This window comes from Peromyscus leucopus, chromosome 19, assembly GCF_004664715.2.
Source record: "Peromyscus leucopus breed LL Stock chromosome 19, UCI_PerLeu_2.1, whole genome shotgun sequence".
Classification (NCBI taxonomy): domain Eukaryota; kingdom Metazoa; phylum Chordata; class Mammalia; order Rodentia; family Cricetidae; genus Peromyscus; species Peromyscus leucopus.
Window position 1 is genome coordinate 42,932,679 of NC_051079.1, and position 25,745 is coordinate 42,958,423.

Consider the following 25,745-nt stretch of genomic DNA (forward strand, 5'->3'; position numbering starts at 1 on the left):
AGTACATGAATGACGGCCTTCAGTGATGAGAAAGACTTGGCACTTTCCTTTAGCGTGTACTTTCATCCAAGGACAGCAATGGTGTATTTCCACAGGTTTCCAAGATACCAGCGTGAGCTGTTTGCCTTCCTCCGGGGGCCCCTGTCTTCTCATTGCTGGAGACCTCATGATCTACTTCAGAGAGATGGATTTCCATCGTAGTTCTGGGTCAGAGGTACAGGCATTTGTGAGATCTTAGCTGTGTCACTACATGAATTAAAATGGAATAATGAATTTGTGCTGTGTTCCATGGCTTTCAGCTAGATTTGACCTTTAAATCACATTTAACAGAGTGCAATCATAGGTCACAATTCAGAAAGGTTTAAATAATGTTCTCTTCTATCAAGAAAAAGTGATTTAATCCAACTTGATTTTCTGTGGTGCTCACAATTTAGGCTACTCTAAAATATCACTGTGAGTTATAGAAATCTGTTAAAAAATGAAAACATAAAGTTACATGGAAAAAAATTTCCCATAATTTCTATATGTACCTGCATAAATGAATTTTATTACCATATGCTATGCAATGTATTTCTTTATGTGTGACACATTTAGGACCTGGGAATTGCAAGACATAAATAACCAAAGAATGAAGTAGTTTGAACACATCACCAGGCTTCCTTATGCATGAGGACTTCTTAGAAATTCTATACAACAGAGTTATTCTGATATCTTGTTAAATGTTCTATTTTCTACTTTCTTGTTTTAAAAAGATGTGCTCTGTGTTACTTGTCTTGGAAGAGTGTAGCTCATCATTGTCTTTCTCCAGGTCAGTTCTAGCCTCTTTTCTCTCTTCTTCTTTTCCTGCTTTATATAATAATATATAATGTTAGTCTTATCAAATTCAACCATTGCATATTTCTGAAAATCAGTCAATTACTTAATTTATTTCAAGTTAATCAAATAGTGTACTAGATAGTGGCCCTAATATGGCCTATAAAAATCAATGCAAGACCTATCAATTACCCAAATGTACTCAAGCAGTTTGCCAAAAAAGTATGATATTACATTGTGTAGGTTTGGTTTATGTATTTTATGTGGTTCAAAGCTGGCCTGAGCAAATTCAAAAGGGAGTATCCCCTCGCAGGAGGTGATTAGAGATGTGAGCCAGGAAATAAGTCAAAGTTGGATCAAGTTCCTTTACTAATTGGGAGGAAGATGAGATCACAGGTCAAGGAGGAGGCTTAGTCGTGAAAGGATAATTACAAAGCGGGGCGATTAGGTGAGGAGAAGAGAAGAATTTTAAGGTAGGAACAGAGCCTGGCTCTTGCATAAGGCTTTCCCTAAACAGGCTAGTGACTGAGTTTTTAGTTTCCTATTCTCTATAGGCACAGCTCACAGAGGATTAAGGGGGAAGAAAGTGGAGGCAACTGACTTCCAGGGATCTCAAAGAGCTCTTCCTTCCTACCCAGTCCATGGATAAAGCAATCTCAGGAAGTCTACCCTTCATCGCGTTCCCAAGGAACCTACTTGGTACATGGCCACAGTATCCAAGGATACAAGCCAACATCCAAACACAGGACATGAAAGGGACACCTTAGCAAGAAAAAGACTTCCACCCATTAGTAGACACTCTCAGAGGGCCATTCAAAGAGCCCGGAGCCTTTCAAAGATGGATGGATGGCTTTCTGTAGCGTACAGAACAAAAGAAAAGAAGGAAACACAAAACGTGTGGGATGGCAGATTTTGATTGGCATCTCCAAGAGATCTCATAGAAACAATAGAAAACAGTGAAACTAGAAAGAAAATGACCTGGAAGAATGCAGTTTAAAGGCTCAAATTCCTACTTATGTCTAGGAAGATGTCTCCCTGAAAACCACCTCAGAAAGAACCTTTCTCCTTCTCCCCACTTGTGAGCTGTCTTCCCAACCTGATTGATCAGGTATCCACTGTTTGCTGAGCTCTTACACGGTAACTTGATATCCAAACATAATGCAAAACAAAGTTCTCCATATTAGTCAATCTGTTCAACTGTGTTTTAGATACAAGGCTTTGGGGATAACAATCTGGTTATACTGTTATTGTTGAAAAGGTAGTTACAGCCTTTTCCATCCTCTCAAACTTTCTTCATCTCGTTTTTTTTTTTATAACAATTAATTTGTGTGTGTCCACACTTGTGTGAGTGTGTGCATGCCCATGCCACAGCTTACTTGTGGATGACAATCTACGGAAACTAGTTTTCTCCTCCCACCACGTGGGTCCCAGGAAATCCAACGTGGGTCATCAGGCTTGGCCACGAGATCCTTTATCCACTGAGACATTGCTGGCCCACGTTCTGTGGATTTTTCTAGTCAAGTTCTTTGAAATAGGTTTCATAGGCTTTATAAGTTATATGGGAATCTAAAAAATAAAAAAAAAAACAAAATTTAAAAGATACTGACAGCTATGTAGCAGTCAGTTTGAATATGCATTTGACATGGTTCTAAGATTGAATCTCTTCCTGGCTTCTATTGAATTAAGTGAATCTGAGTAGCTTCATTCCTCCCTCATTGAAGCACAGTTAAAGAGCATTTCAGATCCCAGCTGAAGCCAGAGAACAGGAGCAATCGTGCAATCGGGAGGGGGTTTCTGGGAAACTTCAACCAAGGAAAAAGTGCACGGAGGTCTTTCATCACGACAGCGCACTCCTTAAAAATACTTGTCTGCTGAGCCTGGATACGTGGAAACAAAACTGGAGATAAGATAGGCTCTTTACCCCTGGGCATCATTAATAAGAATTTAGGTAAATACTTCACCCGAGAGAGCTAGGTTTTGCCTCTACTGGAGATAAAATTTGATATTGTGCAGACCCCAATCAGTCTAATTTTGCTATGAAATACGCGGTCCATAGGACAAAAAGCTGTACATAAATCATGTACCTTGTAATACATGACCCTTGCAGCTGCAGCCCTATACATATCATTTGTCACTTTTAAAACAAATCCTTTAGTGGTTGGATTGGACAAGATAAGAAAAGCATGGTTCTTGCAGTAGAAACGTGCTAGGATGCCAGCACACAATCACGCTGGCTCTGACACAAAACGAGAAGGGGAGGGTGTGCACAGCAGGTTTGTCTGGACCAGCTACGGATACGTGTATATTTCAATCACTGGACACTGGGATTTTGTATGGGCTAGGAATCTTCTTGTTGCAACTATACATTCTTGCAAAAGAAGTTGAACAGTATGAAGGAAACATGGGTCCTTGTTTCAGGACAATTAGTCGTCACTCTTATTGAACCTCTCCATTCTATTCAAAGTCTATCCGTCGTTCAGTAAATTTGAGAATTACTATTTTCGATCATATTGATAAAGGGAAATATTCTGCTCTCTGAGGTGATATAGGACTTAATGTGGGAGAGGAAGAGGAGAAGATGCGGAATTGAAGTGAGTGTCTTTTGTTCTCGCCATGCTAATCAGACAACCCGAATGTCCGTCTTACTGATTAATGCTCATGTGAAATCACTAGCCTGGTGCTTTAAAGGATGGTGTTTCCTGGAGCTAGGGTTGACTCTCATAATTTGTTTAAAGAAGCGTGCTTTCTCTCCACATCGCACGTCTAATTAGCATTCCCCCCATGGTGTAATACAGTCTTGTTCATCAAAAGATAACTGCCTGGAAAACACTTGTAAATTAGATCGGAGAGCCCGCCACACCAAACTCTGCCTCTCTTTCCATCACAGCTCTTCTTTGGTGTCATATTATCTTTTAATGAAAGTAAAAGCAAACAGTCAGGCTTTTATTTTCAATAATTCAATGAATTCTTGAGTGTCTCGGAAGGAAAGCTTCATTAAATCCACACCTAGCTCAGGGACCAGAGCTTTAAAGCCTCGATGTCTTGATAGCATGTTCTCCAACATACTGAGAATGACCATCACAAATGGAGAACTCCATTAGGATCATTATCCTTGACAGCAAAGAAGCGCACACTTGCCAATCCTGAGGAAGCTCTTCCCGGCCTCCCTTGATGCTATGCTTTCAAGGGCAGCTCTGGTCAGTGTCTCAGGAAATGTGGCTCCAGAAACCTCGGTGTTTATCTTACCAGAACAGTATCCAGGAGACTGCATCTGACTTAGAGCAGATTGATGAGGCTGTGTTGTAAGGAAGTACTTCATCATACAAAATGAGCCCAGAAGCCACAGTGCCTTCCATCTACTCGGCTAAGCTTTGCCTCACATGCTTACACATCACTCGACTTTCCAATGAGCTAGTTTCAGAACTACTGCAGCATTAGTTCCTTTTTTAAAAAGATTATTTCATTTTCATTTATGTATATAACTTTCTCTCCCTGTGTGTATACATATGCCAGTGGAAGCCAGAGAGTGCATGATCCGCTGCCACTGGAGTGAGTTATAAGCGGTTGTGAGCCATCCAACCCAGGTGCTAGGAGCTGAACTCCAGTCCTCAGAAAGTTAACCAAGTCCTCTTAGCTCATGAGTCATCTCTCCAGTCCCAGAATTTGTTCTTGACGAAAAGCTACATGCACTACAGAGCCTGACTTCTGGACCAGACAAACTGGATCGTGTAAATTATCTAGCCATGGAAACATTTCAGTATGCTTTTCTTAATCACACTGGTTATGCTTTTGTTCAAAAATTATATATAGAATATGGTTTATGATTAATTAAATTGAAAATGATTCATGTATAAAATGATAACTAATTATCTTTTTGAGACCAGGCTATTTGGGGTTGAAAAAAATATTGTTTTGAACTTGGATTTGGGTAATTTGCACATAATTTTTAAAGGATTTACTAAAAAACATTGAATCATGCACTTAAAATGGATGGATTTAATGATATGCTAAATAATGTCTTAGCAAAGCTGATTTTTAAAAAGTGATTAATTTGGCTTGATTTCCTACGTACTTGCTAGGAGGGAGGTTTTTAAAGCTGTGCTAAAATCTGTGTTAAATATAGATGTGTTCACTATGTACTATGATTCAATTTCTTTCTATTCACAGGATCCCACCAAGCAGCCCCCAGAAAAATGAAAGTGTGCAAGTTTTCTGATGAATATTGGGTACCATGGAGAACAGAGGGAGATCTTTGTTTTAAACTGCTAATAACAAATAGCAATGTGTTGGTGAATAACCTTTTCCTCTTAGAGTGATAATCCCATAGAGAGGCAATAAAGACACAGTCAAGGCTTTGAAGGGAGGAATAGAGGCAAATCTTGTGTTGAGGTGCTTTGTGGCACAGCTGAGAGAGTGAGCCCTTTTTACTGGGCCTATGACATTGTGGTGACAGACCCAGTGGAAGCAGTGCAGGAAGAGTAGCGAGGTGCCTGGGACTCTAGTCACAGACAATAGGCAACCATCCAGTCTGATGGTGATTTCAGTATTAGGTATGTCCACAATTCGAGTTCAAAATGGTATTGGTGTTATACAAGAAAGAAATCCAAGAGGACTGGCATGACAGTCGAATGAGATAGAGAAATACATTCAAGAATAAAAAACAATGTCATCCTAAGAGCATTAAATAACAACTGGAGGACTAGCTAGGTAGCTCAGCAGTAAAACATTTGCAAGGCCCTGAATCCAATTCGAGGGCTACTAAACAGAACAGGTAAACAGAAAACGTAGAGGCTGGCTATTAGGAACAAAGGCAAACCTCACTTCTAATACTGAGACAAAGGGTCAAATTGAGTTAAGTCACAGACCGAACTCGATTTATCTTGCCTCAGCTCCCTTTTCCCAGAACGCTGTCTGGGAGTTAAATTAGAAGGCACCGGCTGTAGGAAATAGAGAGTGATGGAGTGCAAGCCCAAAGTATTGTTACATACTCTTTAATTGGGATGTTCAGTCCCACAGCAGAAAATTTAGCTACTTATGCTGCTTTGGACCTGCCTGCTTCTTGTCCTTCCTCTTTAGCAGACATTTCCCCTCCTCTTTCCCTCCCTTTTTTCCTTTTCCATTCCTTACATAGGCTCCATGGAGTTTGAAATGAACTTTCCCACATTGACTTTCTTATAATAAAACTGAGATTGGGGGAAACTAGTCTGCAGTGCAATGCGTTGCCAAACACTTTCACAGCTTTCTATGGCACAGCATTAATATTAGTAGCCAGGGCCCAGATGTAAATATTTAGAAAATGAAAAAGGATGGGGTGAGTGTGGCTGTCATTCTAGCACTTGGGAGGCTGAGGTGAGAAGATCGCCCCAAGTCCATGGTAGTCTGCTCTATATAGCAAGTTTGAATTTGAGGCCAGGCAGGAGTATTGGGAGATCCTGTCTCAGAGCAATAGATAGATAGATAGATAGATAGATAGATAGATAGATAGATAGATAGATAGATGGATGGATGGATGGATGGATGGATGGATGGATGGATGGATGGATGGATGGATGGATGGACGGACAGACAGACAGATAGATAGATAGATAGATATATAGATAGATAGATAGACAGATAGATGGTGAGATGATGACATTGAACTTCAAACTTAAATTATTACTGGTGTTCAAGCAATTCTGTTGATGCACACGAGCCCACAGAAGCTCTACAAGATGACTCCAGAGTTTACCATCCTACCAAGGAAAAGCAAAACAAGAAGGGGAAAAAAATCAAAGGCACGAGAGAATGAGATCTTCCATGCTTACAGCCTGTGAGTCCTCCAAACCAGAATGGAACCAGAATGAAAATATGTGGGGTGATTGTCCAACAACAATTATGTAAATCAATACAATAAATCAGGCCCAGATGTCACAGGCACAATAAATCAATGGGAACTGCCAAACCACTTGTCTCAACCTACTGGATTTAATTAAAACCACCACTCAGTTCATGAGAGGTCTTGGAATAGGGCAGGCCGAATCTCTCAGGCACAACCATCCACCCAAACAGGAAGTGGCCTCAAGCTAACTGTGTTAAACTTTCATCGGTGGGCCAGATAACCATGGCAGGATTTCACATGAGTCTGCAGCAATGATCCATTAGCCTTTCCTTGCATGTCTCCATCTTACTTCCCAGAAGCACACACTCACAATCTAGTAGCCTTTGCTACTAGAGTAGGAGAAGTGCCAGGAGAAATGCTGTAGGAATATAGACTACCTAGTCCTTGGGATTAAAACTGTAACCACCATTAAAAGCGGTCTGGCATATTCAGAGTTATAGAATAAATTGTGGTACCGTGCCTGGTAGACTCAAATTTTCCCAAGACATCCGAATTCTACCTGAGCTATCCAGAAATCACTGGCCCCAAATAATTCATAAGCAGTACTCAAGAGAAGTACAAAATGAACAAGGACAAAAATGAGAAGACTCCCAAATTATTGTGACTTCATAAAGCTGACAAAAGACACGAGTTTGAAGGCAACTTCTAGGGGCCAAGAAGTTAGAACTATCACTGATGGGCCAGCAAGGTGGCTCCTGGGGAGCACAGGAATTCAATCCCTAGAACCCATGTGAAGACTGAAAGAGGGAAAGGATTTCACAAAGTTGTTGTTCATCCTTTACCTGTGGGCTACAGCATATGCACACCCACTCACACATACACACACATCATGTACATACATGCACACATAATAATACATAAATAATTTTGCAGTAGAAAAGATTCCTCAAGTTTATACAGAAAGACAAAGACCCTGGTCCTCAGTGTTGTTGGAAGGAAAGTGGCAATCTTCACCAGGTACCATGCTCGGTCATTGGTGCCTTCCTGAAGGTTCTTTGTGCACTCTTGAATCCATTTTATGAAGCACTTTACTTGTTGTTGTTGTTGTTGTTTTGTTTTGTTTTTTGATTTTTTTTGTTCCTTGGCCTTGAGATATTGACATGCTTAGTCTTATGCTGTTTTATGTCCAATCTTAGTAGAGCAGAAATTGCCGCATACCATCTTTATTAACAGCTGCCTCAGGTGCTGCTGAGCAGGCTCTGGCTTTAACAGCATCTCTAAGCAGACGGGCAGAGAGCTTGTTAATAGGCTTTGCAACCCTTTGGCTTCTGGGAGATGTAAGTGGATTATGGAGGTCTGTTTGTCAGGCTATCTTTTTACATCATTGTCTGAGTAATTGCCACACAGGTCTGTGGCTTTGCCCTAATTAACAAAATGCATGAAATCCTAAACACAGAACTGATATCGATTGGTCCTCTCTGTGGGAAGTTTCTCAACTCCCATGACTCCTGTTTCAGACAGATGTTCCTCATGATGTCACACATGGGACTTCAGTCTGTTAATATACCAAGGACTTATCTTAGTACTTTGAGTTACTCAAAGCACCAGAAGGAACCATATTAATTGGTGTAGTTAAAAAAAAAAAATCAGTGACCTCAGTGTAACAAGAAATCTCATAAAAATATTCATGCTTGATTACTGCCAAACCGCCTTAGTGTGACTGGGGCCAATTTTTTTTTTTCACAAAACTTAATTCATGAAAAAGTAATTTCAATAGGGAAAAAACAGTTAGGAAGCAGAAGAATAAGAAAAAAGATTTTTATCAATGAAGGAAAAATGTATGTGAAGATGAAGGAAGTCAGAATCATGGAGAGGGTTAATTTACTGTTCAACTTTTCATCAACGATAAACATTTGGAAAAAGTCTTGGAAGCACATGGAAGGACACTATTTTAGGGTCTGGGATAAATGTGGGGCAAGAAGAGGGGCGCTGTGTCCCTCTTCTTATGGAGCTTTTCCTATGAAAATTGCCACACTCTTTAGAAGTCCATGCATGGGGCCTAATAACGACTTCCAGTCTAGATTATACAGATTTTTAGTGTCTCAGGGAAAGTTACATAGAATAAGAAACACGGCTTGATGACTTAGAAGGTTAAATTGGCCATGGAGAATTAGGCCTTGCTAATCACTGTTATAAAATATTGAGTAGGACCATGTTTTAAATTCTACTACGGACGCATTTTGGGAGTTTGGTAAGACTTAGGGGTCTGGTAGATCTTAAGGAACTCCAATTTACAATGAATGTAGGACAGATTTTTAAAAAATTCTTTATGTACTTATATATACACATAAGTTAGAATTTTCTTTAAATTTTAAATTTTCTCAAAAATCATGCTGGTAACCAAGAAATCACTGTCTATAGCAATGGACAGGCTAATTATTTCTGAACTCAGCTATAGAAATACAAATAAAATTGAACTTATTAATAAAAAAAAAACTTGAAGGTCCTGGGGATATGTTGCATTTTGTCCCCTTCCCTCTCTTTGTCAGAACTAAAGGAAATGGTAGCATTTTAAAAAGCTGAAAAGGATGTCTAGAAAGTCTTGGGAATCTGGGCTGATTTGGAGCAAGCTGTTGCGTCTCGCTACAAGTACGTAGTTGAGAATTCATCAACATGCTACTGAAGCCATGAGCAGTGGGACTTGAACCGGTCATGTGTTAGCCTTCCTGCTCCCTGCTAATCATCAAGACGACTGTTAGACACATGTCTTCAAACCAAGTAAACAAGCATTAGACTGAAATGCAACCATGAAGCTTTCATGGGTCAAGGTCGATGAGTTAAACAGAACATGCCGACTAGCTCAAGATATTCTTCAGGTGAGGAGCATAAATTATGCCAAGGAGAAGCAACCTCCGCTCTCCTCCAGCATCTCTTCTTGCTAGCCACTGGGGAGCTGTGAAACCAATGGGAGAGACTGTCTTCCTCTGATGAAGGTCAGCAAGACAGCAATAGCAGGGATCAACACAGGCCACTGCCTGTTGAGAGGCCTTTTTATTCAATCCCCTAGGCTGATGGCTTGCCCCCACCTGCTCTTCCGCCTTAAACACCACTGCAGAAGTAGCCATTACCTTTGTTTCTATTTTATCTAGTGTGAGGATACAGAGCATCCCAGTCAGCTCAAGATTCCCAAACCAGTAAGGGATGGGATCAGAGCCTAGACCTAGAACCAACTCTGAAGCTGATGCCCTTAGCCGCAGCTCTACATTTTCCTAGGCCCTTGACTGCTGCAGAGGCAGGGGAGGTGACTACAGAGAAGGGAGACTACTAATCCATCACCCTTTGAACAGCCAGTTGTTTCCTTGAGTTTTGCAGAAGACTGTGTTTGAGGTGAACTGGTTTTCACCTGCCTAGACACCAGTGATTTACCATTATTTCTTTAGTAAGAAAATGTTCGGTGTGTGAGTGGTCTCCTCTGAAAAGATGCCAACAGAAAGGTCTTGTCAGTCTTTTTTGGCAGAGACGCATCTGAACACATGAAATCGGGTCTCAACGCTACCATTTATGCATAACTCTTTCTTGGCGTCATTTCACACTTGCTACAACTTGAAGCCAGAAAACACTTATTCCTACTTTTTCTTACTTGAGAAATAAGCCAGCCTTAAGTGGATCTAATTCCTTCCCAGAAGAAAAAAACAGCCTTGTCAGGACTTGGTCGTGTATGCTGTGTCGGAAACATCAAGGCTCCCATTTACACGCAGCTGCGAGGACTCTAGGAGCTGGGGCTCAGCCAGAGCTCGGTACCCACGGAGATCGCCGCGAGTCTGGCATGAGGAACATGCAGCTGCTTGTGGTGAGGGCCACAGGCATAATAGATGGCCATTATCTCCACCAGGCTCAGGCAGAGCCTACAGAAATCATGCATCCCACTGCTGCTATGTTAACATCAAATGGACACAAGGGGAGGGGGCGAGCGGAGGAGGCCATTTCAAGAAACAGAAGAGAGTAAGTGGCTGTAAGTCCTGTGCAAAGTCCTGCTCTGACTGATTTACTACAGGAAGCCCTCGTGCTGCCGATAGTTCATAAAGCCTGTGACCTGAGTACTTGCCCATGGGACCACAATAACATTTATCTAGCATAAATTAATGTGTTTCAGCCACTAATTCAATTTGGCTGTCTCATTCTTCTGGCTTTGGCAAAGCTTAGCTTTGCTATAAAGTCGCTCCATGACTCACACGAATGGCTGTGTTTGCTAAGGAGTCACACACCACTGGGAACAAAGAGTGCTATTAGTCGAGTAGCCATAAAAATCTACCTCCAGAGCGCATTGGAAACTGTGCTAATTGAAACTTCCTCCTCAGAGGAGGCTGATCAGAGCCAGCTGCAGGAGTCAAGCAAGAGCAGATTTCAACATCACATTAAAAACCCAGCACATTTCCAGCAAGAGCGGGCTCTGAGAGGAAGAGGCATTCCAACCCGAACAAACGCTCTAATTGGCTCCCGATACACTTCGAAGAGTGCTGGTGACCTCCTCCCGGAAAGCTGGGAAAGAAACTTCTCCACGAGGAAGAGCTGAGCAAAATGAAACCCGCACTGCCATTCTCCGAGCACGCCCAAGGAACGTGCGTGAAAAACCGCAAAAGCAACAGGGACTCGGCGAAGAACTGGGAGATTGTTCTAGAACAGCCTGTGGGAGTTTGTTTGGTAAAATAGCCTTTTGAGGACATCCCTTTAGTACTAAAAACAAAACCAAAGCATCAAATTCACAGACAAGAAAACAAACATAATCCAAAGAGGAAACCAATCCCTGGACCCCTCCCAAGAAAACACAGGCTCCATTTAAACATCAAGAGAACTGTCTGTTCCTCCTTGCCAGGTTCTGAGTGGGTTCTGCCAAGACAGAATACGTGCATCAGTGGGTCCACAGAAGAGGTGGAATGATCATGATCATGCCACTTATCAAATATGTGAACTTGGTTTAATTTAGGTGAGTGGGGTGCCTGGAAGTGTTACAAGCAAGTTTTGCTTTATGACACCTTTAGGTAACATATAAATTAGGAAGGGTTACAGGTCTTTTTCACTTGTTTTCTTATGGATTTAATGGCGTGTCTCTTTTTATAACAGACTCCCCTTGATTCCTGCAGAAACAGGGTGGGAGAGGCTTATTGATATTTGTATAGAAAGGATCATTATGTTTTGTGCTGCAAAGGGATAAGAGTTACTGTATGTAATATATGAAATACAATGATTATTCTAGAGAGTATAATTGTGGCTTTTCCAATAACAAGAAAGTTTAAATTTCGTTACATTTTACCCTTTTTGGAATGTAGCAAATAGCTAAGCTCTTCTTGTGGGTTCCTATTCCTTTTACTCCTAATAAAATATTTTAAACTAATTCTCTGGGCTTGGAAACAACATGAAAGAAAGCACTCACACAAAGAAAGAAATTTTATATTTACAGCCTCCTATAATTCTGTCCGCTGCATTTTTATGCTTGAATATGAGCATCCAGAGTTTGGCTGACTGACACAGAGTGTGGACTACAGAGCGTGTGACAGGGCTTCTGGACTTTTGAGGACATCAAAAGCATCTGTTATTCTGTATCCCCTCTAGCAACCCCCCCCATGGGGTCATTCCTTCTCCAGTGCAGTTCACATTCCCTGGACTTCCTGTATCTTGTTTGTTCAATTGCTGTAGACTTGGGTGAGGCTTACACTTAACAGGGAAAGGAATTGGGGCATTTGGGAGTTGCCAGGGTTTAAAAACCCTCCCTTCTTTCATCTCTGTTCACCCTTGCCTTGGAAAATTGTGCATAGTGACAGCAGGTGATCAGCTGTTCTGAAGAGTGGGTGCTCAATGCCATCTTTTCTTCTCCCATGTCATAGATGATTTCTGACTGTGGCTGGAAAAGAGATGGCTTATGCAAGTGCATAAGGGTGCATCCTGTGGGCAGCTTCCAGTAGTGGTACCAACTCAAGAACCAATCCACAAATACAGTGAAGCAAACCACAACAGACAAAGACCTCTGGCCCTAAGAACCATGCCAGGATCTAAGCATGATCTCTCCAAGTCAAGGACCAGCCCAGAAACCATGAGATTCTGGAAAGGATAAGCCCTGAGAGCTAGCTCTTTATTGTAGGATAATTCTTTTTAAATTCCTCATGAAGGACAGGGGGAAAATACTACACAAGAACTGTCATATTAAGACATCAAATAAATAGCGGACTCCTAAGTTGATGAGCTGTGAGAAATAAAATGTCAGTGCAGAATGCTACGTGGTCAGTCTTGCTGATAAAGGCACGTGCTGCCCCCTGTTTCTTTGGCCAAGCATTGTAGTTACAGTGCTCACACTCCCTGTAGGTGTGTGGTCAAGACTAAGGAGTGGTCAAGAGAGCACAAAGGGGGTGAGTGGATGATACAAGATTAAACAAACAAAAACAAAAACAAACTACCACCACCACCAACAAAAAAAAAAAAGATACATCAAAATCAAATAAAACAACTTCCACAACTATTGCCCTGGACATCTACACACACACACACACACACACACACACACACACACACACACTAATTAGACATGTTATGTCTTGTTTGTTTCTTCTAAGTGCTCTTGGTAAACGAGCAATAATAACGATTGGAAAATATGGACAATTTTATTATAATGTTTGCTTTATTTGTTCAGAGAAGCTTGATAGCCAACAAAACTAGAAAGAACGTGTTATAGGAAAAAGCTTCATGAAAAGACATGAACCATATTGCCTATGGGGGTGGTTTCTTGAGAGAGCTGCCAATCCTGGAGGAGGCCTAGTACAAAGGACCAAGGATGAATGAGGCTTTGTGTGAGCAATTTGCAAGACTCTGGATACAATACTGAAAGTCTAGGGACTACTGAAGGCTAGAGACCCATGCACTCTGTGTTAGTGTGTTAAAGACTAACCTGGATATGGCTGCTTTGCAGGGACTGACACCAACCTATAATCACTTTGGTTCCCTCCCGGCAGTCACAGTTACTCTGAAATCTCCTGTGAAGACTATACGTATTTGTCATTCCTTAGGCAATTTACTTTCCGGTTAAGCTTATTGAGATAAAAATCTACCGTCAGCTAAATTCTTCTTTTTGACTGTACAATTCTATGAATTTTGTCAAGGACGTACAGTCGTGTGACTTCTAGGATGCTAATGATACAGACTCCTGGGGCTGGAGGGATGGCTCAGGACACATGTGCTTGCTGCTCCTTCAGAGGTCCAGAGTTCATCTCTCAGTACCTATGTCAGATGTCTCACAGCCTTCTGTAACCCTAGCTCAAGGGGATCCAATCCCCTGGCCTCTGAGGGCACCCACAGATATGTGTGCAGACATTTATACACACATTTAAAAAATAATAACAAGTAAAACATTTTAAAAGATATAAATGTGGCTTCTCTTGTGGTGGTATTGTGTTCCCCAAAATATTGTGTACCCTAATAAACTTATCTGAGGTCAGAGAACAGAACAGCCACTAGAAGCTAGAAAATTGTGGCACTCACCCCTTTAATCCTAGCATTCCAGAGACAGAGATCTACCTGGATCTCTGTGTGTTCAAGGATACAGCCAAGCATGGTGACTCATGCCTTTAATCCCAGGAAGTGATGGCAGAAAGCAGAAAGGTATATAAGGCGTGAGGACCAGAAACTAGAAGATTTTAGCTGGTTAAGCTTTTAGGCTTTCAAGCAGCAGTTCAGCTGAGACCCATTTGGATGAGGACACAGAGGCTTCCAGTCTGAGGAAACAGGATCAGCTGGGAACTGCCAAGGTGAGGAAGCTGTGGCTTGTTCTGTCTCTCTGATCTTCCATCGTTCACCCCAATACCCAGCACAGATTTGTTTTTATTGATAAGACCTGTTAAGATTCTGCTACATTCTCTTCTGGTTTTTTGTTTGTTTGTTTGTTTGTTTGTTTGTCTGTTTGTTTGTTTGTTTGGTTGGTTGGTTGGTTGTCTGTCTGGTTGTTTGTTTGTTTGTTTGGTTGGTTGGTTGTTTGGTTGGTTGGTTGTTTGGTTGTTTGGTTGGTTGTTTGTTTGTTTGTTTGGTTGGTTGGTTTTGCTGTTGCTGGAGCTGAACTCGAGCCTCCGCTCACACTAAGCAGGCGTTCTTCCACTGAGCTAAAGCCCCTTTATTGTCTCCAGGTCTCCTTTCCTATCCCTTTGGGATCAGTCCATGTACTCTATACTTTGCCCATGGTAACCATGGATTCAACCATTGTCTCTACATTTCATCTTTTCTTGGATGTTGTATGACTGGATTCTTGTACTACGTGGGATTTATTTATTATTAATATATTTATCTACCTATTTATTTACTTATTTACTCTCACACTGAGAACTGAACTCAGGGTTTTTCATGTACTGGGCAGGTATTCTAGCCCTGAGCTACATCCTCATTTCTGTATGCTGTCCCTTGAGGCTATTCCCCTTAGCAATAGGGCATTAAATACGTCCATGTTCGCTTAGGTGAATTGCTGTTCCACACTACGACTGAGTAATGTTTTATTGTGTGGCTGCACCACAGTTTAGCTTTCATCAGTCTGTGGATATTGAAGAAGCCTCCAGGATGAGGCCTTTAAAAAAACTTAAAGCTGATATTATACATCTCTCTGCAGGTCGTTGAATAAACATACACTTTTCTTTGTCTGGGTGCAATTTGTCCCCAAAGCTCTGGTTCCACTGTGGTCCGATGCAGAGTAGGAAAGTTGTTGAGACGTGGGGCCTATCTGCCCCTCATCAGCTGCAGCACACGGGAGAGCAGCTTGGCACCTCATCGGGGCAGCACACTAGAGCTGACCCTGTTGGCAGGGATGCAGGTGAGCGAGCCCAGAGGGTGTGAGAGCAGGAGAGCTGCCCCCACCCCCTTCCTCGTATGCCAGGTTTTTGTTGTTGTTGTTGTTTCATTTGTTTTTACTTTTATTATTTTTTTTTTGAGGGGAGGTCTTGCAAGGGCAGAGGTCAGAAGCAAGGGAACAGGGGGGTGAGTGGGATCGGGATGCATGATATGAAATCCACAAAATATGAATATGAAATTAAAAAAAGAAAAAGAAGAAGTGGGGCCTCGTGGGAAAGCCTATGGTTTTCCAGTCCTCACTTCGAAAGAGATTAGGAATTCTTTCTTACGTGACCTTGAAAAAGTTCTTATGAAAGAGTGGTCATAAAAGAACAAGCCTGGTCACTGCCCATCTGCTGTGGAGTTCTGTCTGATCATGTGATCACATATTTCTGCCATGCTGATGGTACCATCGGTCCTCATGAGATGCTGAAGGATGCTAAGGGAGCCCCCACCAGAGGTGACATTGAATTATGTTTGGCTTTTCAGTCCCCCCAAATGTGAGCTAAGTAAGACTCTTCTTTTTATAGTGTCCAGCCTCAGGTATTTTCTCATGGTGATGAAAAAGAAGCTATCCAAGTGTCTGCACCACTTGTACTTACAACACCAACCTGTGAGTGGTCAACGTTTATAATGTTCTGGTGAAACTTGTGGTCAAGTTTCTTTTCCTTTTTTTTTTGGTTTTTCGGGGACAGGGTTTCTCTGTGTAGCTTTTGTGCCTTTCCTGGAACTCACTTGGTAGCCCAGGCTGGCCTCAAACTCACAGAGATCCTCCTGGCTCTGCCTCCCAAGTGCTGGGATTAAAGGCGTGTGCCACCACCGCACGGCAAGTTTTTTTTCCTTTTAAATAAAAAAAATAAAAAAGGAAAGGAGGAATGGCCATTTTAAGTGTACACTGTTATTGCTTCAAGGTTTTCAATTTCCTCAAGATTCATAATTTTAATAATAATGCAAATATTTTGTGATCAGTTTACCTTTGGAGTTTGTTTTCAATTTGTTTCTTATTATTTCCCTGTTGGGGAGTGAAAGTTCTCCATATAGTCAGTACACAAATCCTTCATCAGATATGTATTGTAAGCCTGTCTTACCTTAGTTTGCGGCTTATCTTTTTTCAGTGTATTTCAGAGGAGAAAATTTCACTTTGGGGCAAGCCCTGTCAATTGCTTTGTGCATTATGTTCTTTAAAAATCTTTATGTACTAAAGTTTGTAAGATTTTTCTGTTGTTTTCCAGAATGTTCTGGCTTTAGGTGTCAGATTCAGTCCACGATGGATGATGTTGATTTTCACTCATGATGTGAAGTAAAGGTTGGCATCTACTTATTTGAATGTGAGTATCCAACTATTTCAACATGTATTGATAACATGAATTTCTCTATTGAAGTGCCTGGAGCCTTTCAAAGTCTATTTAGTATGCAGTGTAGGTCTTTCTGGACTGTTTAGTCTGGTGCATCCATCTAGACATTTGTTTTTTTGCCTTTCCTCATGTCTTAAACACTGTTGGTTAAATGACAATTTATATGGACTTTTGCATGTAATATCCAGTGAGACACAGTAATTTTATTGAAATTACAGTGCAATGTAGTTAATCTGTTAATACTGACTCAGTGTGTGCCTTTAATATCAGTGATATGTTGAAAGTTTACCAATATGCAATATCATAGGAATGTGACATTGATGCTGTTAACCAAAGGGCAGAAATCAAGCAAAATGCCAAAAGCGGTCCTAATTGAAAATTTAATTTTTGTTTTTAAAATATTGTTTATTATTATTTATTTTGTGGTAATATAGTAAACTTTTTTAGAAAACAATTTCCATAACTTGATAAAATTTAGTTTTGTTTGTTAGGAAAGTCGCTTCAACGTGTAAATAGGTGACAGACTGGTGTAAATAGTTTTGTAAAAGGCTTCCAGATGTTTATACGTGGACACATCTACATCAAAAGCGTAAATGGGCTGCTGTTTTGCTGCTTTGTCCCTTATTTTTGTATTGTGGTCACTTCCTATGCAAATATCAGAACAAACAGCTGTATAGTTGTAGAATTTTTTGAGAGAATGAGATGTTTATATATTAACGAGAATTTTTTTTTGGGGGGGGGGAATAAAAGTGCCTAAAAGATTAAAAAAAAAAAAAACCCACTGCAGGTTTATTATAGGTTTTCCCCCAGATTCGGAGTCCCACTCTCCTGATTTGTTGTAAAATTTGGCAGGCTGATCCAGTTTCTCTGATATTTGCACAGAGTCTTTATAATCAGCTTTTTGAGGGGAGGGATCTTCACACTCGTATAAATGTCCTTGGCACTTTAATTAGGATTGTGTCAAATCTGTAGAACATTTTTGAATGAAATTTGCTTAACCTGTTGACGTCTCCAATTAATGAACATGATTTTATGGTTCTGAACTCCCCGTTCTTGTGTATAAGAGATTTAACACACAATGTTGTTTTGAAAGCACTGTCGTGTATTAGAGATTTAACACAGTGCTGCTTTGAAAGCACTGTTGTTGTGTATTAGAGATTTAATACACAGTGTTGTTTTGAAAGCCCTGTTGCTCAGTTTGTTGCTATTTCAAAAAACAGTGTATTATCCAACTTGTTTCTAATTCATATTGTAGCATATTGAAAAATAATTCTTATATATAGATTTGTTACCCAAACAATATTGATGAAGTTTCCCATTAGTTTTCAGTTACTATTTGCAGATTTTCTAGGACTTTTTGATACAAGCCAGCAATTCATTTATAAACATACTGTGTCGTCTCCTCTTCTCATGTGAGGTGCATTTTCTCACTTGCACTAAGACTTAACAGTGAATAAAAGTGGAAAGAATATACATCTTTGCCTTTGTAGCTGTTTGAACGGGAAAGCATACAGTTTTCAACCTTCAGTTACGTTAGTTGCAAACTTTTTTTTTTAATTAATGCCATTTATCTGGTTGAAGAAGTTTTCTTCCATTCCTATTTTGCTAAGAAACTTTAAAAACATCATTAGTGAATATAAATTCAATCAAGTGCTTTTTATGCATCTCTTGGGTAATATCATGTGATTTTTTTTTTCATTTTGCTTCTTGATATGGTAAAACACTTCGCTGATTTTTTTTAAATATTGAAACAACTTTATATAAGATATACATTATATTTAACATGCTTTATAATCATTTTTCTGTGCTCCTAGGTTTATTTTTCCCAATGTTTTGTTAGGAAACCAAATTTTAACAATTTTTCATAAATGGCATCATTATTCAACCCACAAAGAGGTAACTCAACTTCAATGGAAATGAAGAAAATTGAGAGACAATGGGAACAGACTTGGAAAGACTCTTCATTATACGATTGCAGAGAGATAATTTTTTAAAAATCCATGCATGGTGCATTCAGTGCAAGTTAGAGACAGATCTCGGAGTGCTGACAGAGGGCGGGCAGGTGTGCATCAGCACCCTTTCTCAGCAGACGTTCTCTACTACAAAGGAGGCTTGTGCTGCTGGTGTTGCTCGAACTCAGGGCTGCCTGATGGATGTGACAATGACATCATCAAAGACTGCACCAAAGTGATGTTGGACAAATGAGAATGGCCCTTGAATCTCCCCCCTCCCCCTGCCCGGTGGCAAACAGACTTTGACTTCTACACTCATCCCATCATGCCTTGCCCCTATACTTGTATTCCACACACGGACTCTAGTCACCCATGAAGAGTCATAAGAATTATAAGGCCTAGTGTTTCTGCTTAATTTCCCACCAGAATTGGTTTCAATGGAGAAAAATAAAAGGGATAAGTCCACATCTTGTTATTTCCTACATGTCTTGCACAGAGGAACTGAAACACTTTCTGTATCTTCAGAGACAGCGAAGACAAGAGATGTTTTTATCACAACAAGTCTCCCATTTTCCTCACCCTCAACATCTTTTTCACTTGCCATTTATTCAACATGAACATTTTTTTCAACTTAAGAAACTCAGGTTTAGCCGGGCGGTGATGGCGCACACCTTTAGTCCCAGCACTCGGGAGGCAGAGGCAGGCGGATCTCTGTGAGTTCGAGGCCAGCCTGGGCTACAGAGTGAGTTCCAGGAAAGGCGCAAAACTGCACAGAAAAACCCTGTCTCGAAAAACCAAAAAAAAAAAAAAAAAAAAAAAAAAAGAAACTCAGGTTGAATCTGTCTGACTGTAAAATCACTACTTGAGTGATTGATTTTCCTTTTTCTCACGCTCTTGAAAATGTGAAAACATTTTTTACTTACTTGTGAGGGATCCAATTTATTAGGTTCCTGGTAACTGATGTTGGATAAGGTATACTAACGCTAGTGACAGCACTCAGGAGGCAGAGGCAGGTTGATCTCTGTGAGTTCAAGGCCAGCCCGGTCTACAAAGTGAGTTCCAGGACAGTCAGGACTGTTACACAGAGAAACCCTGCCTCAAAAAAAAAAACAAAAAAACAAAAAAAAACCACCACCCCAAAACAGTAATAATACTAGTGACAAATAAAATGAAAAAAAAATGAAACTTAGGACCAAAACACAGGCTTATGCAGTGGTCAAACAATGATTCATTAATTAAGTAAACACAAACACATACAAACACACACATACAATGCATGAACCAACATAATTATTAGTCATGTTAGTAGTGGCTATAATATCAAGTGTAATATCTGAGGTAGTGTCTGTATTATGTATATAAAATTATTCTATTACTCGGATCTGATGACATTTTGGAGCTGTAAGTCAGGGAGTTCTATCTTTGAGTACACAAGCCCCCACAGGCATTCCCTGGGTTGTTCCCAACACTGCCTCAAGTAGTGTAATCCCAGCACTACACACAGCAGGACTGCTGCCCAGTGTCATGCTCTCAGGGACTCCCTAAGGAAGGTAACAGGGGGCCACGACATTGGCAATTTTATAATTGATATCAACCAGGAGGAATTGTCAAAGGTTGCCAACAGCAGACGAGGGTGCTGTAGTTCTGCCTCGGACTTGTTCAGGTAATTTCACAATCCTCTTTGTACCTTATGCTTTGAAACTCTGTGGCTTCATTTCTTATTGACTAGAAGGAAGGGAGAAATTGTATGGGACCCCACCCCTGGACAATGAGCTACAGGAAACAAACCACTGCAGAGAAGGAGAATCACTCTTCTCCAGGGGAAAGTCCCTTAACTCGTTGTCCAGTACAATGTGGACAGTCTTGACCTGTATGATAAGCAACACCGAATGGACTTAAGGGGTTATATTTATATATTTCTCTCTCTCTCTCTCTCTCTCTCTCTCTCTCTCTCTCTCTCTCTCTCTCTCTGTGTGTGTGTGTGTGTGTGTGTGTGTGTGTGTGTGTAGCAATAATAACTAGAGAAAGAGAAGCCATGAATTTGAAAAGGGGAGCACATGGGAGGGGTTAGAGGTAGCAGGGGAGGAAAATGATGTAATTACATTTCAATTAAAAAGTGAAAAAGAGAGAAAATAAACACTAACAAATAAGTAACAAATATTAAGTTAATCTGGGCCTAACGGCTCAGGCCTGGAACATCAGTTACTTGAAAGGATGAAGCAGGAGGATTCCAAGACCAAGGCCGACATGGGCAAATTAGTGAGACCCTGTCTCAGAAAGTGAAAAGGGGCTGGACAAAGGTCAACGATAGAGTTATAGGCATGTGTAAGGATGTAGGTTCAGTTCCCGGCACCACACACACAAGAGGAATATTAGCAGTTAAACTTTAAAACATAATCATGGAAGACCATAGAAAATGAGAAGACAGATGCCCTGGGAACAGGCAGGACCAGGGAAGCAGGCAGGCTAATGGCAGATCTTCCCTTCTCTCTCCCCTCCAATCCTCCAGTCTCATCCCTGGCTCTACAGCACACCACTTCAGCCTCCTCCACCTCTCTGCCCTCACCTCCAGTGGATTAGGCACACCTTCTTCTCCAATCTTCCTCCCCATTCATCCTTTTGCCCCAGCTCCAAACTCTAGCAGGAACTCACCAGCCAAGCCTGCCAGAGAAGCAAAGAGGCCAGAGAAGGAGGCAGGAGAGCTTCCCATTCACTCTCCCTCCTCTCCTCCAAATCCAGTGAGACGGAAGTCTCACTCCAAGGTCTGTAGCAGGCTAGATGTTGTAACATTTCCTCACTCTCTACCTCCATTTCCAGGGACTAAGTCAAGCCTAGTGGAACACCCTGCTTTCCTCCCTTCTGTGGACCCCTTCAAACCTCCCTCCCCTGATTCCCAACTCCATCCTCATACCTAAGCATTAGCTCCCAATATGTAGAAACATATTCTACCCAGAACCCCCACTGGCCATACCTGGCAGGATCCAAGAATTCCCTACCAGCCACCACACAGCGACCACACCCTCCTACAGAAATCTAAAAACAAAGCATCCACTCAACAAAGAGGAGACCAGATATGAGCACCTAGAATTACAATCATCTGAAATCCAGATGCTTAGACAGAAACGGAAAAACACAATCAATAGCAGCCTGGACAATGTCTCCACGAGAGCCCGGCAACCCTACCAAAGCTGGCCTTGAGAAATGCCGTATAGCTGAAGCACAAGGACCTTAATATAGCTTTTATGAATATGATCTAGATCCTTAAAGAGTAAATGAGTAATCCTTTAAGAACTCTATGAAACACAAACAAACAGTGGAACCACATGAATAAAACAATTTAGGATATGAACGTGTATAGAATCAATAAAGAAAACCCAAACAGAGGGAAATCTGGGAGTGAGAAACTTAGAAACTTGAGGCAAGCCTTCCCAGCAGAATATAAGAGATAGAAGAAAGACTTTTAGGCACTGATGACAAGACAAAAGAAATGGGTACCTCAGTTAAAGAAAATGTTAAATCTAAAAAAAGAAAAACAAAAAACTAAAGCATCTAGGTACAGAACATCCAGAAAATCTTGGACACTATAAAAAGACCCAAAATAAGAATAATAGGAATATAGGAAGGATAAGAAACCCAAGTCAAAGGCACAAGAGATATTTTCAACAAAATCAGGGGTGAAAATTTCCTTAGCCAATCAAGGTACAAGAAGTACACAGAACACTAAATAGACTGGACCTGAAAAGAAATTCTCCTTGGCACATAATATTCAAAACACTAAGCGTACAGAATAAAAAAAATATTAAAAGACACATGGAAAAAAACAAGAAAAATATGAAGGAATGCCTATTAGAATAATACTTGACTTCTCAGTGGAGACCATAAAACCCAGAAGGGCCTGGACAGATGTTCTACAAACTCTAAAAGACCACAGATCCCAGCCCAGACTACTATACTCAGCAAGAATTTCAATCACAATAGATGGAGAAAACAAGACATTCCATGATAAAAAACAAATTTAAGCAATATGCATCTCCCAATCCAGCACCATAGAAGGTGCTAGAAGCAAAATTTCAATATAAAGAGGTAGCCACACCCCAGAAAATACAAGTAGTAAATAATACCAGACCAGCAAGTCAAAAGAGGGGAAATACACATGCACACGCATGTGTGCACAGACACACACACCACCACCACAACAAAATAACAGGAATCAACAAACACTGTAGTCTCCATTTCCCAATAAAAAGACACAGATTAACAGGATCCATCCTTCTGCTGCACCCACACGTTAACATCAAGAATAGACATCACATCAGGGTAAAAGGATAAGAAAAGTTTATCTAAGCAAATGGACCTAAGATTTAAGTCGTTATACCAATTATGATATCTGATAAAACAGACCCCAAACCGAAACTAACCAGAAGAGATAGGGAAGGACACTACATACTTATCAAAGGAAAAATCCACCTAGATGATACACTGCACTTCTTAACATCTGTGCACAGAAAGCAAGGGCACCAAAGTTCATAAAAGAAACACTACTATAATTTAAATCTCACGCTGACCCTCACACCCTGGTAGTGCGGGACCTCAATACCCCATTCTTGCCAATAGACTGGTTATCCAGTGGCTCTCTGAGTCTGTCTTTGTTTCTTGTGTCTTTTCTTGCCCCCCCCCCTTGGTTTTGTTCTATTTGTTTTGTTTTGGTACTATTCTGATGTGTTTGTTTTTGTTTTAACTTACATTTTACTTCATTTTTTTTTTATCTCCTAGATTTTTTTTTTTTTTTTTTTTTTTTAGTGAGAGACAGAAAGGAGTGTATCTAGAAGGGGGGTAACTAGGAGGAGTGGAAGGAGGGGAAACTATAATCAAGATATATTATAAAAATCTAGTTTTTCAATAAAAGAAAAATTGAAAAAACATTTTAAAACAAGTTAAGGATTTATGATCATATATGGATGATATGATAGTCTATGTATGAAATCTAACATACTTTAGATATAGCAGATCAGCAGTTAAGCATTTGGTTTCTAGCAACCACTGGCTCATAACCTCCAGGACCAAAGGATCCAGTGACCTTCTTTTGGGCTCTGTGGTCACTGGCACACACATGGGAACACTCTTACACACACACAAAGACACTCATACACATCAGTAAAATAATAAAGTAAAATCTAAGAAATAAACTATCAGAGTTAAAATGAGGATTTAATAATTGCTAGAATCTAATATCAACATTTAAAAAAGCAAAATCACCTGAGAGTTAACTCATTAATATTGAATTTAATAATGTAACAAAGATGTCATTCACAAGAGCATCAGACATTTAAGGTAAATATAATTAAGCTCTAATTAAAGATGGATGATATATTAAAAAATTGGGATATAACCAAAATCATAGTCTTAAAGCCTAAATGAGTGAAATATAACAAACTCATGATGGGAAGACACAATATGTAGAGATAAAAAATTTTCTCCAAATTAATGTCTAAGTTTAACATACTTCAAGAAAACTCCAATCTATTCCTTTATTTTACCAGTGCAGCAACTAATTAAAACACTCAGATGGAAGTGTAACGGGCAAAGACAGCCAAGGCAATTTGAAAGAACAATAAGAAGCAATAATTTCCCTAGGAGATATCAAGACTTAGCAAAAAGCAATGTAGTTAGAATGTTCCAGGTGTTAGCAAAGACATGCAGAAAATGGGTCAAAATAAGGGACCTGGAAAGAACTACAGTTAGCTGGAAAATGATTTGTGAGAGGCGAGAAAATGACTACATATTCACTAAATGTTGATAGACCAACTGGGTATTCAGACTGGAAAAAAATGTGCAAATCCCTATATGGCATGTGAGTAAAAATACAATTTAGATAAAGACCTACATTTGAAAGGAAAACTTTGTACCTCTCAGAAAGAAATAGAACAGAATGTTTTTATGACCCTTGGGTAGGGAAAGGCTTTTTTTTAAACATATGGTGTAAACAGCATTTACACAAATGAATGTACTGTCGGATCTGACTACATCCAATTGTATTTATTCTTCAGTATGATGCCAGTTGTAGAGTGTAGTAAGTCACAAGCAGGGGGAAGGCATTGGAAAAACTCAGAAACAACCAAGACACAATGCACAGTAGAGGAAGAATAAATCTAAAAAGGATAAAAAGAGCAAAAGTTGTATAATGATATACCTTCATATATATATATATATATATATATGTGTGTGTGTGTGTGTGTGTATGTGTGTGTGTATATATATACATAGTGTGTATGTGTGTGTATGTATATATACATAGTGCGTGTGTGTATTTATATATATCACTCCCATTAGAAATAGGTAAATGAAAGTGTCGACAATGGACAACAGTCCATATCTATGGTATTAGCAGGCATTTCCAAAAATCTGGGAACATACCAATTGCTTCTCAGACTGGGGGAATTTTAAGCCCTCATACATTGGTTTCAGATTTTAAACTGATAAAATTATTTCTGGAGCATTTTGATAAAATGTTAGAATGTTTGACTGTGTGTTCTCCCAGGACAGAAATCCTACCTGGTACCTGTTATAGGGCTTCCTTCTCCATGCTGGGGCCCCAGACTGTGCTTCCTTCCCACCTGGGCTGTTCAGCTTCTTTATCCCTTACTCTCTCTATTTAATATCAACTTGCTTAGTGCCAACTCTTATTCAAACCTCCCTGTTCAGATGTTGAAATCCTAAGCCCTGCTCTTTAGAATATGACCATACAAGGAGATATGGCCTTTAATATGTAATTAATCCACAATGAGGTCTTTTAGTGTGGACTTTGGCTCAATATAATGGATAAGAAGAGGAGACTGAGCCATTCACATGTAATAGAGAGAAAAGTTTATAATGACACAGAGGAATGTTGATCACTTACAGGACAAACAGAGAGGCCTCAGGAGAAATGAATCCTATATGCACCTTGATCTC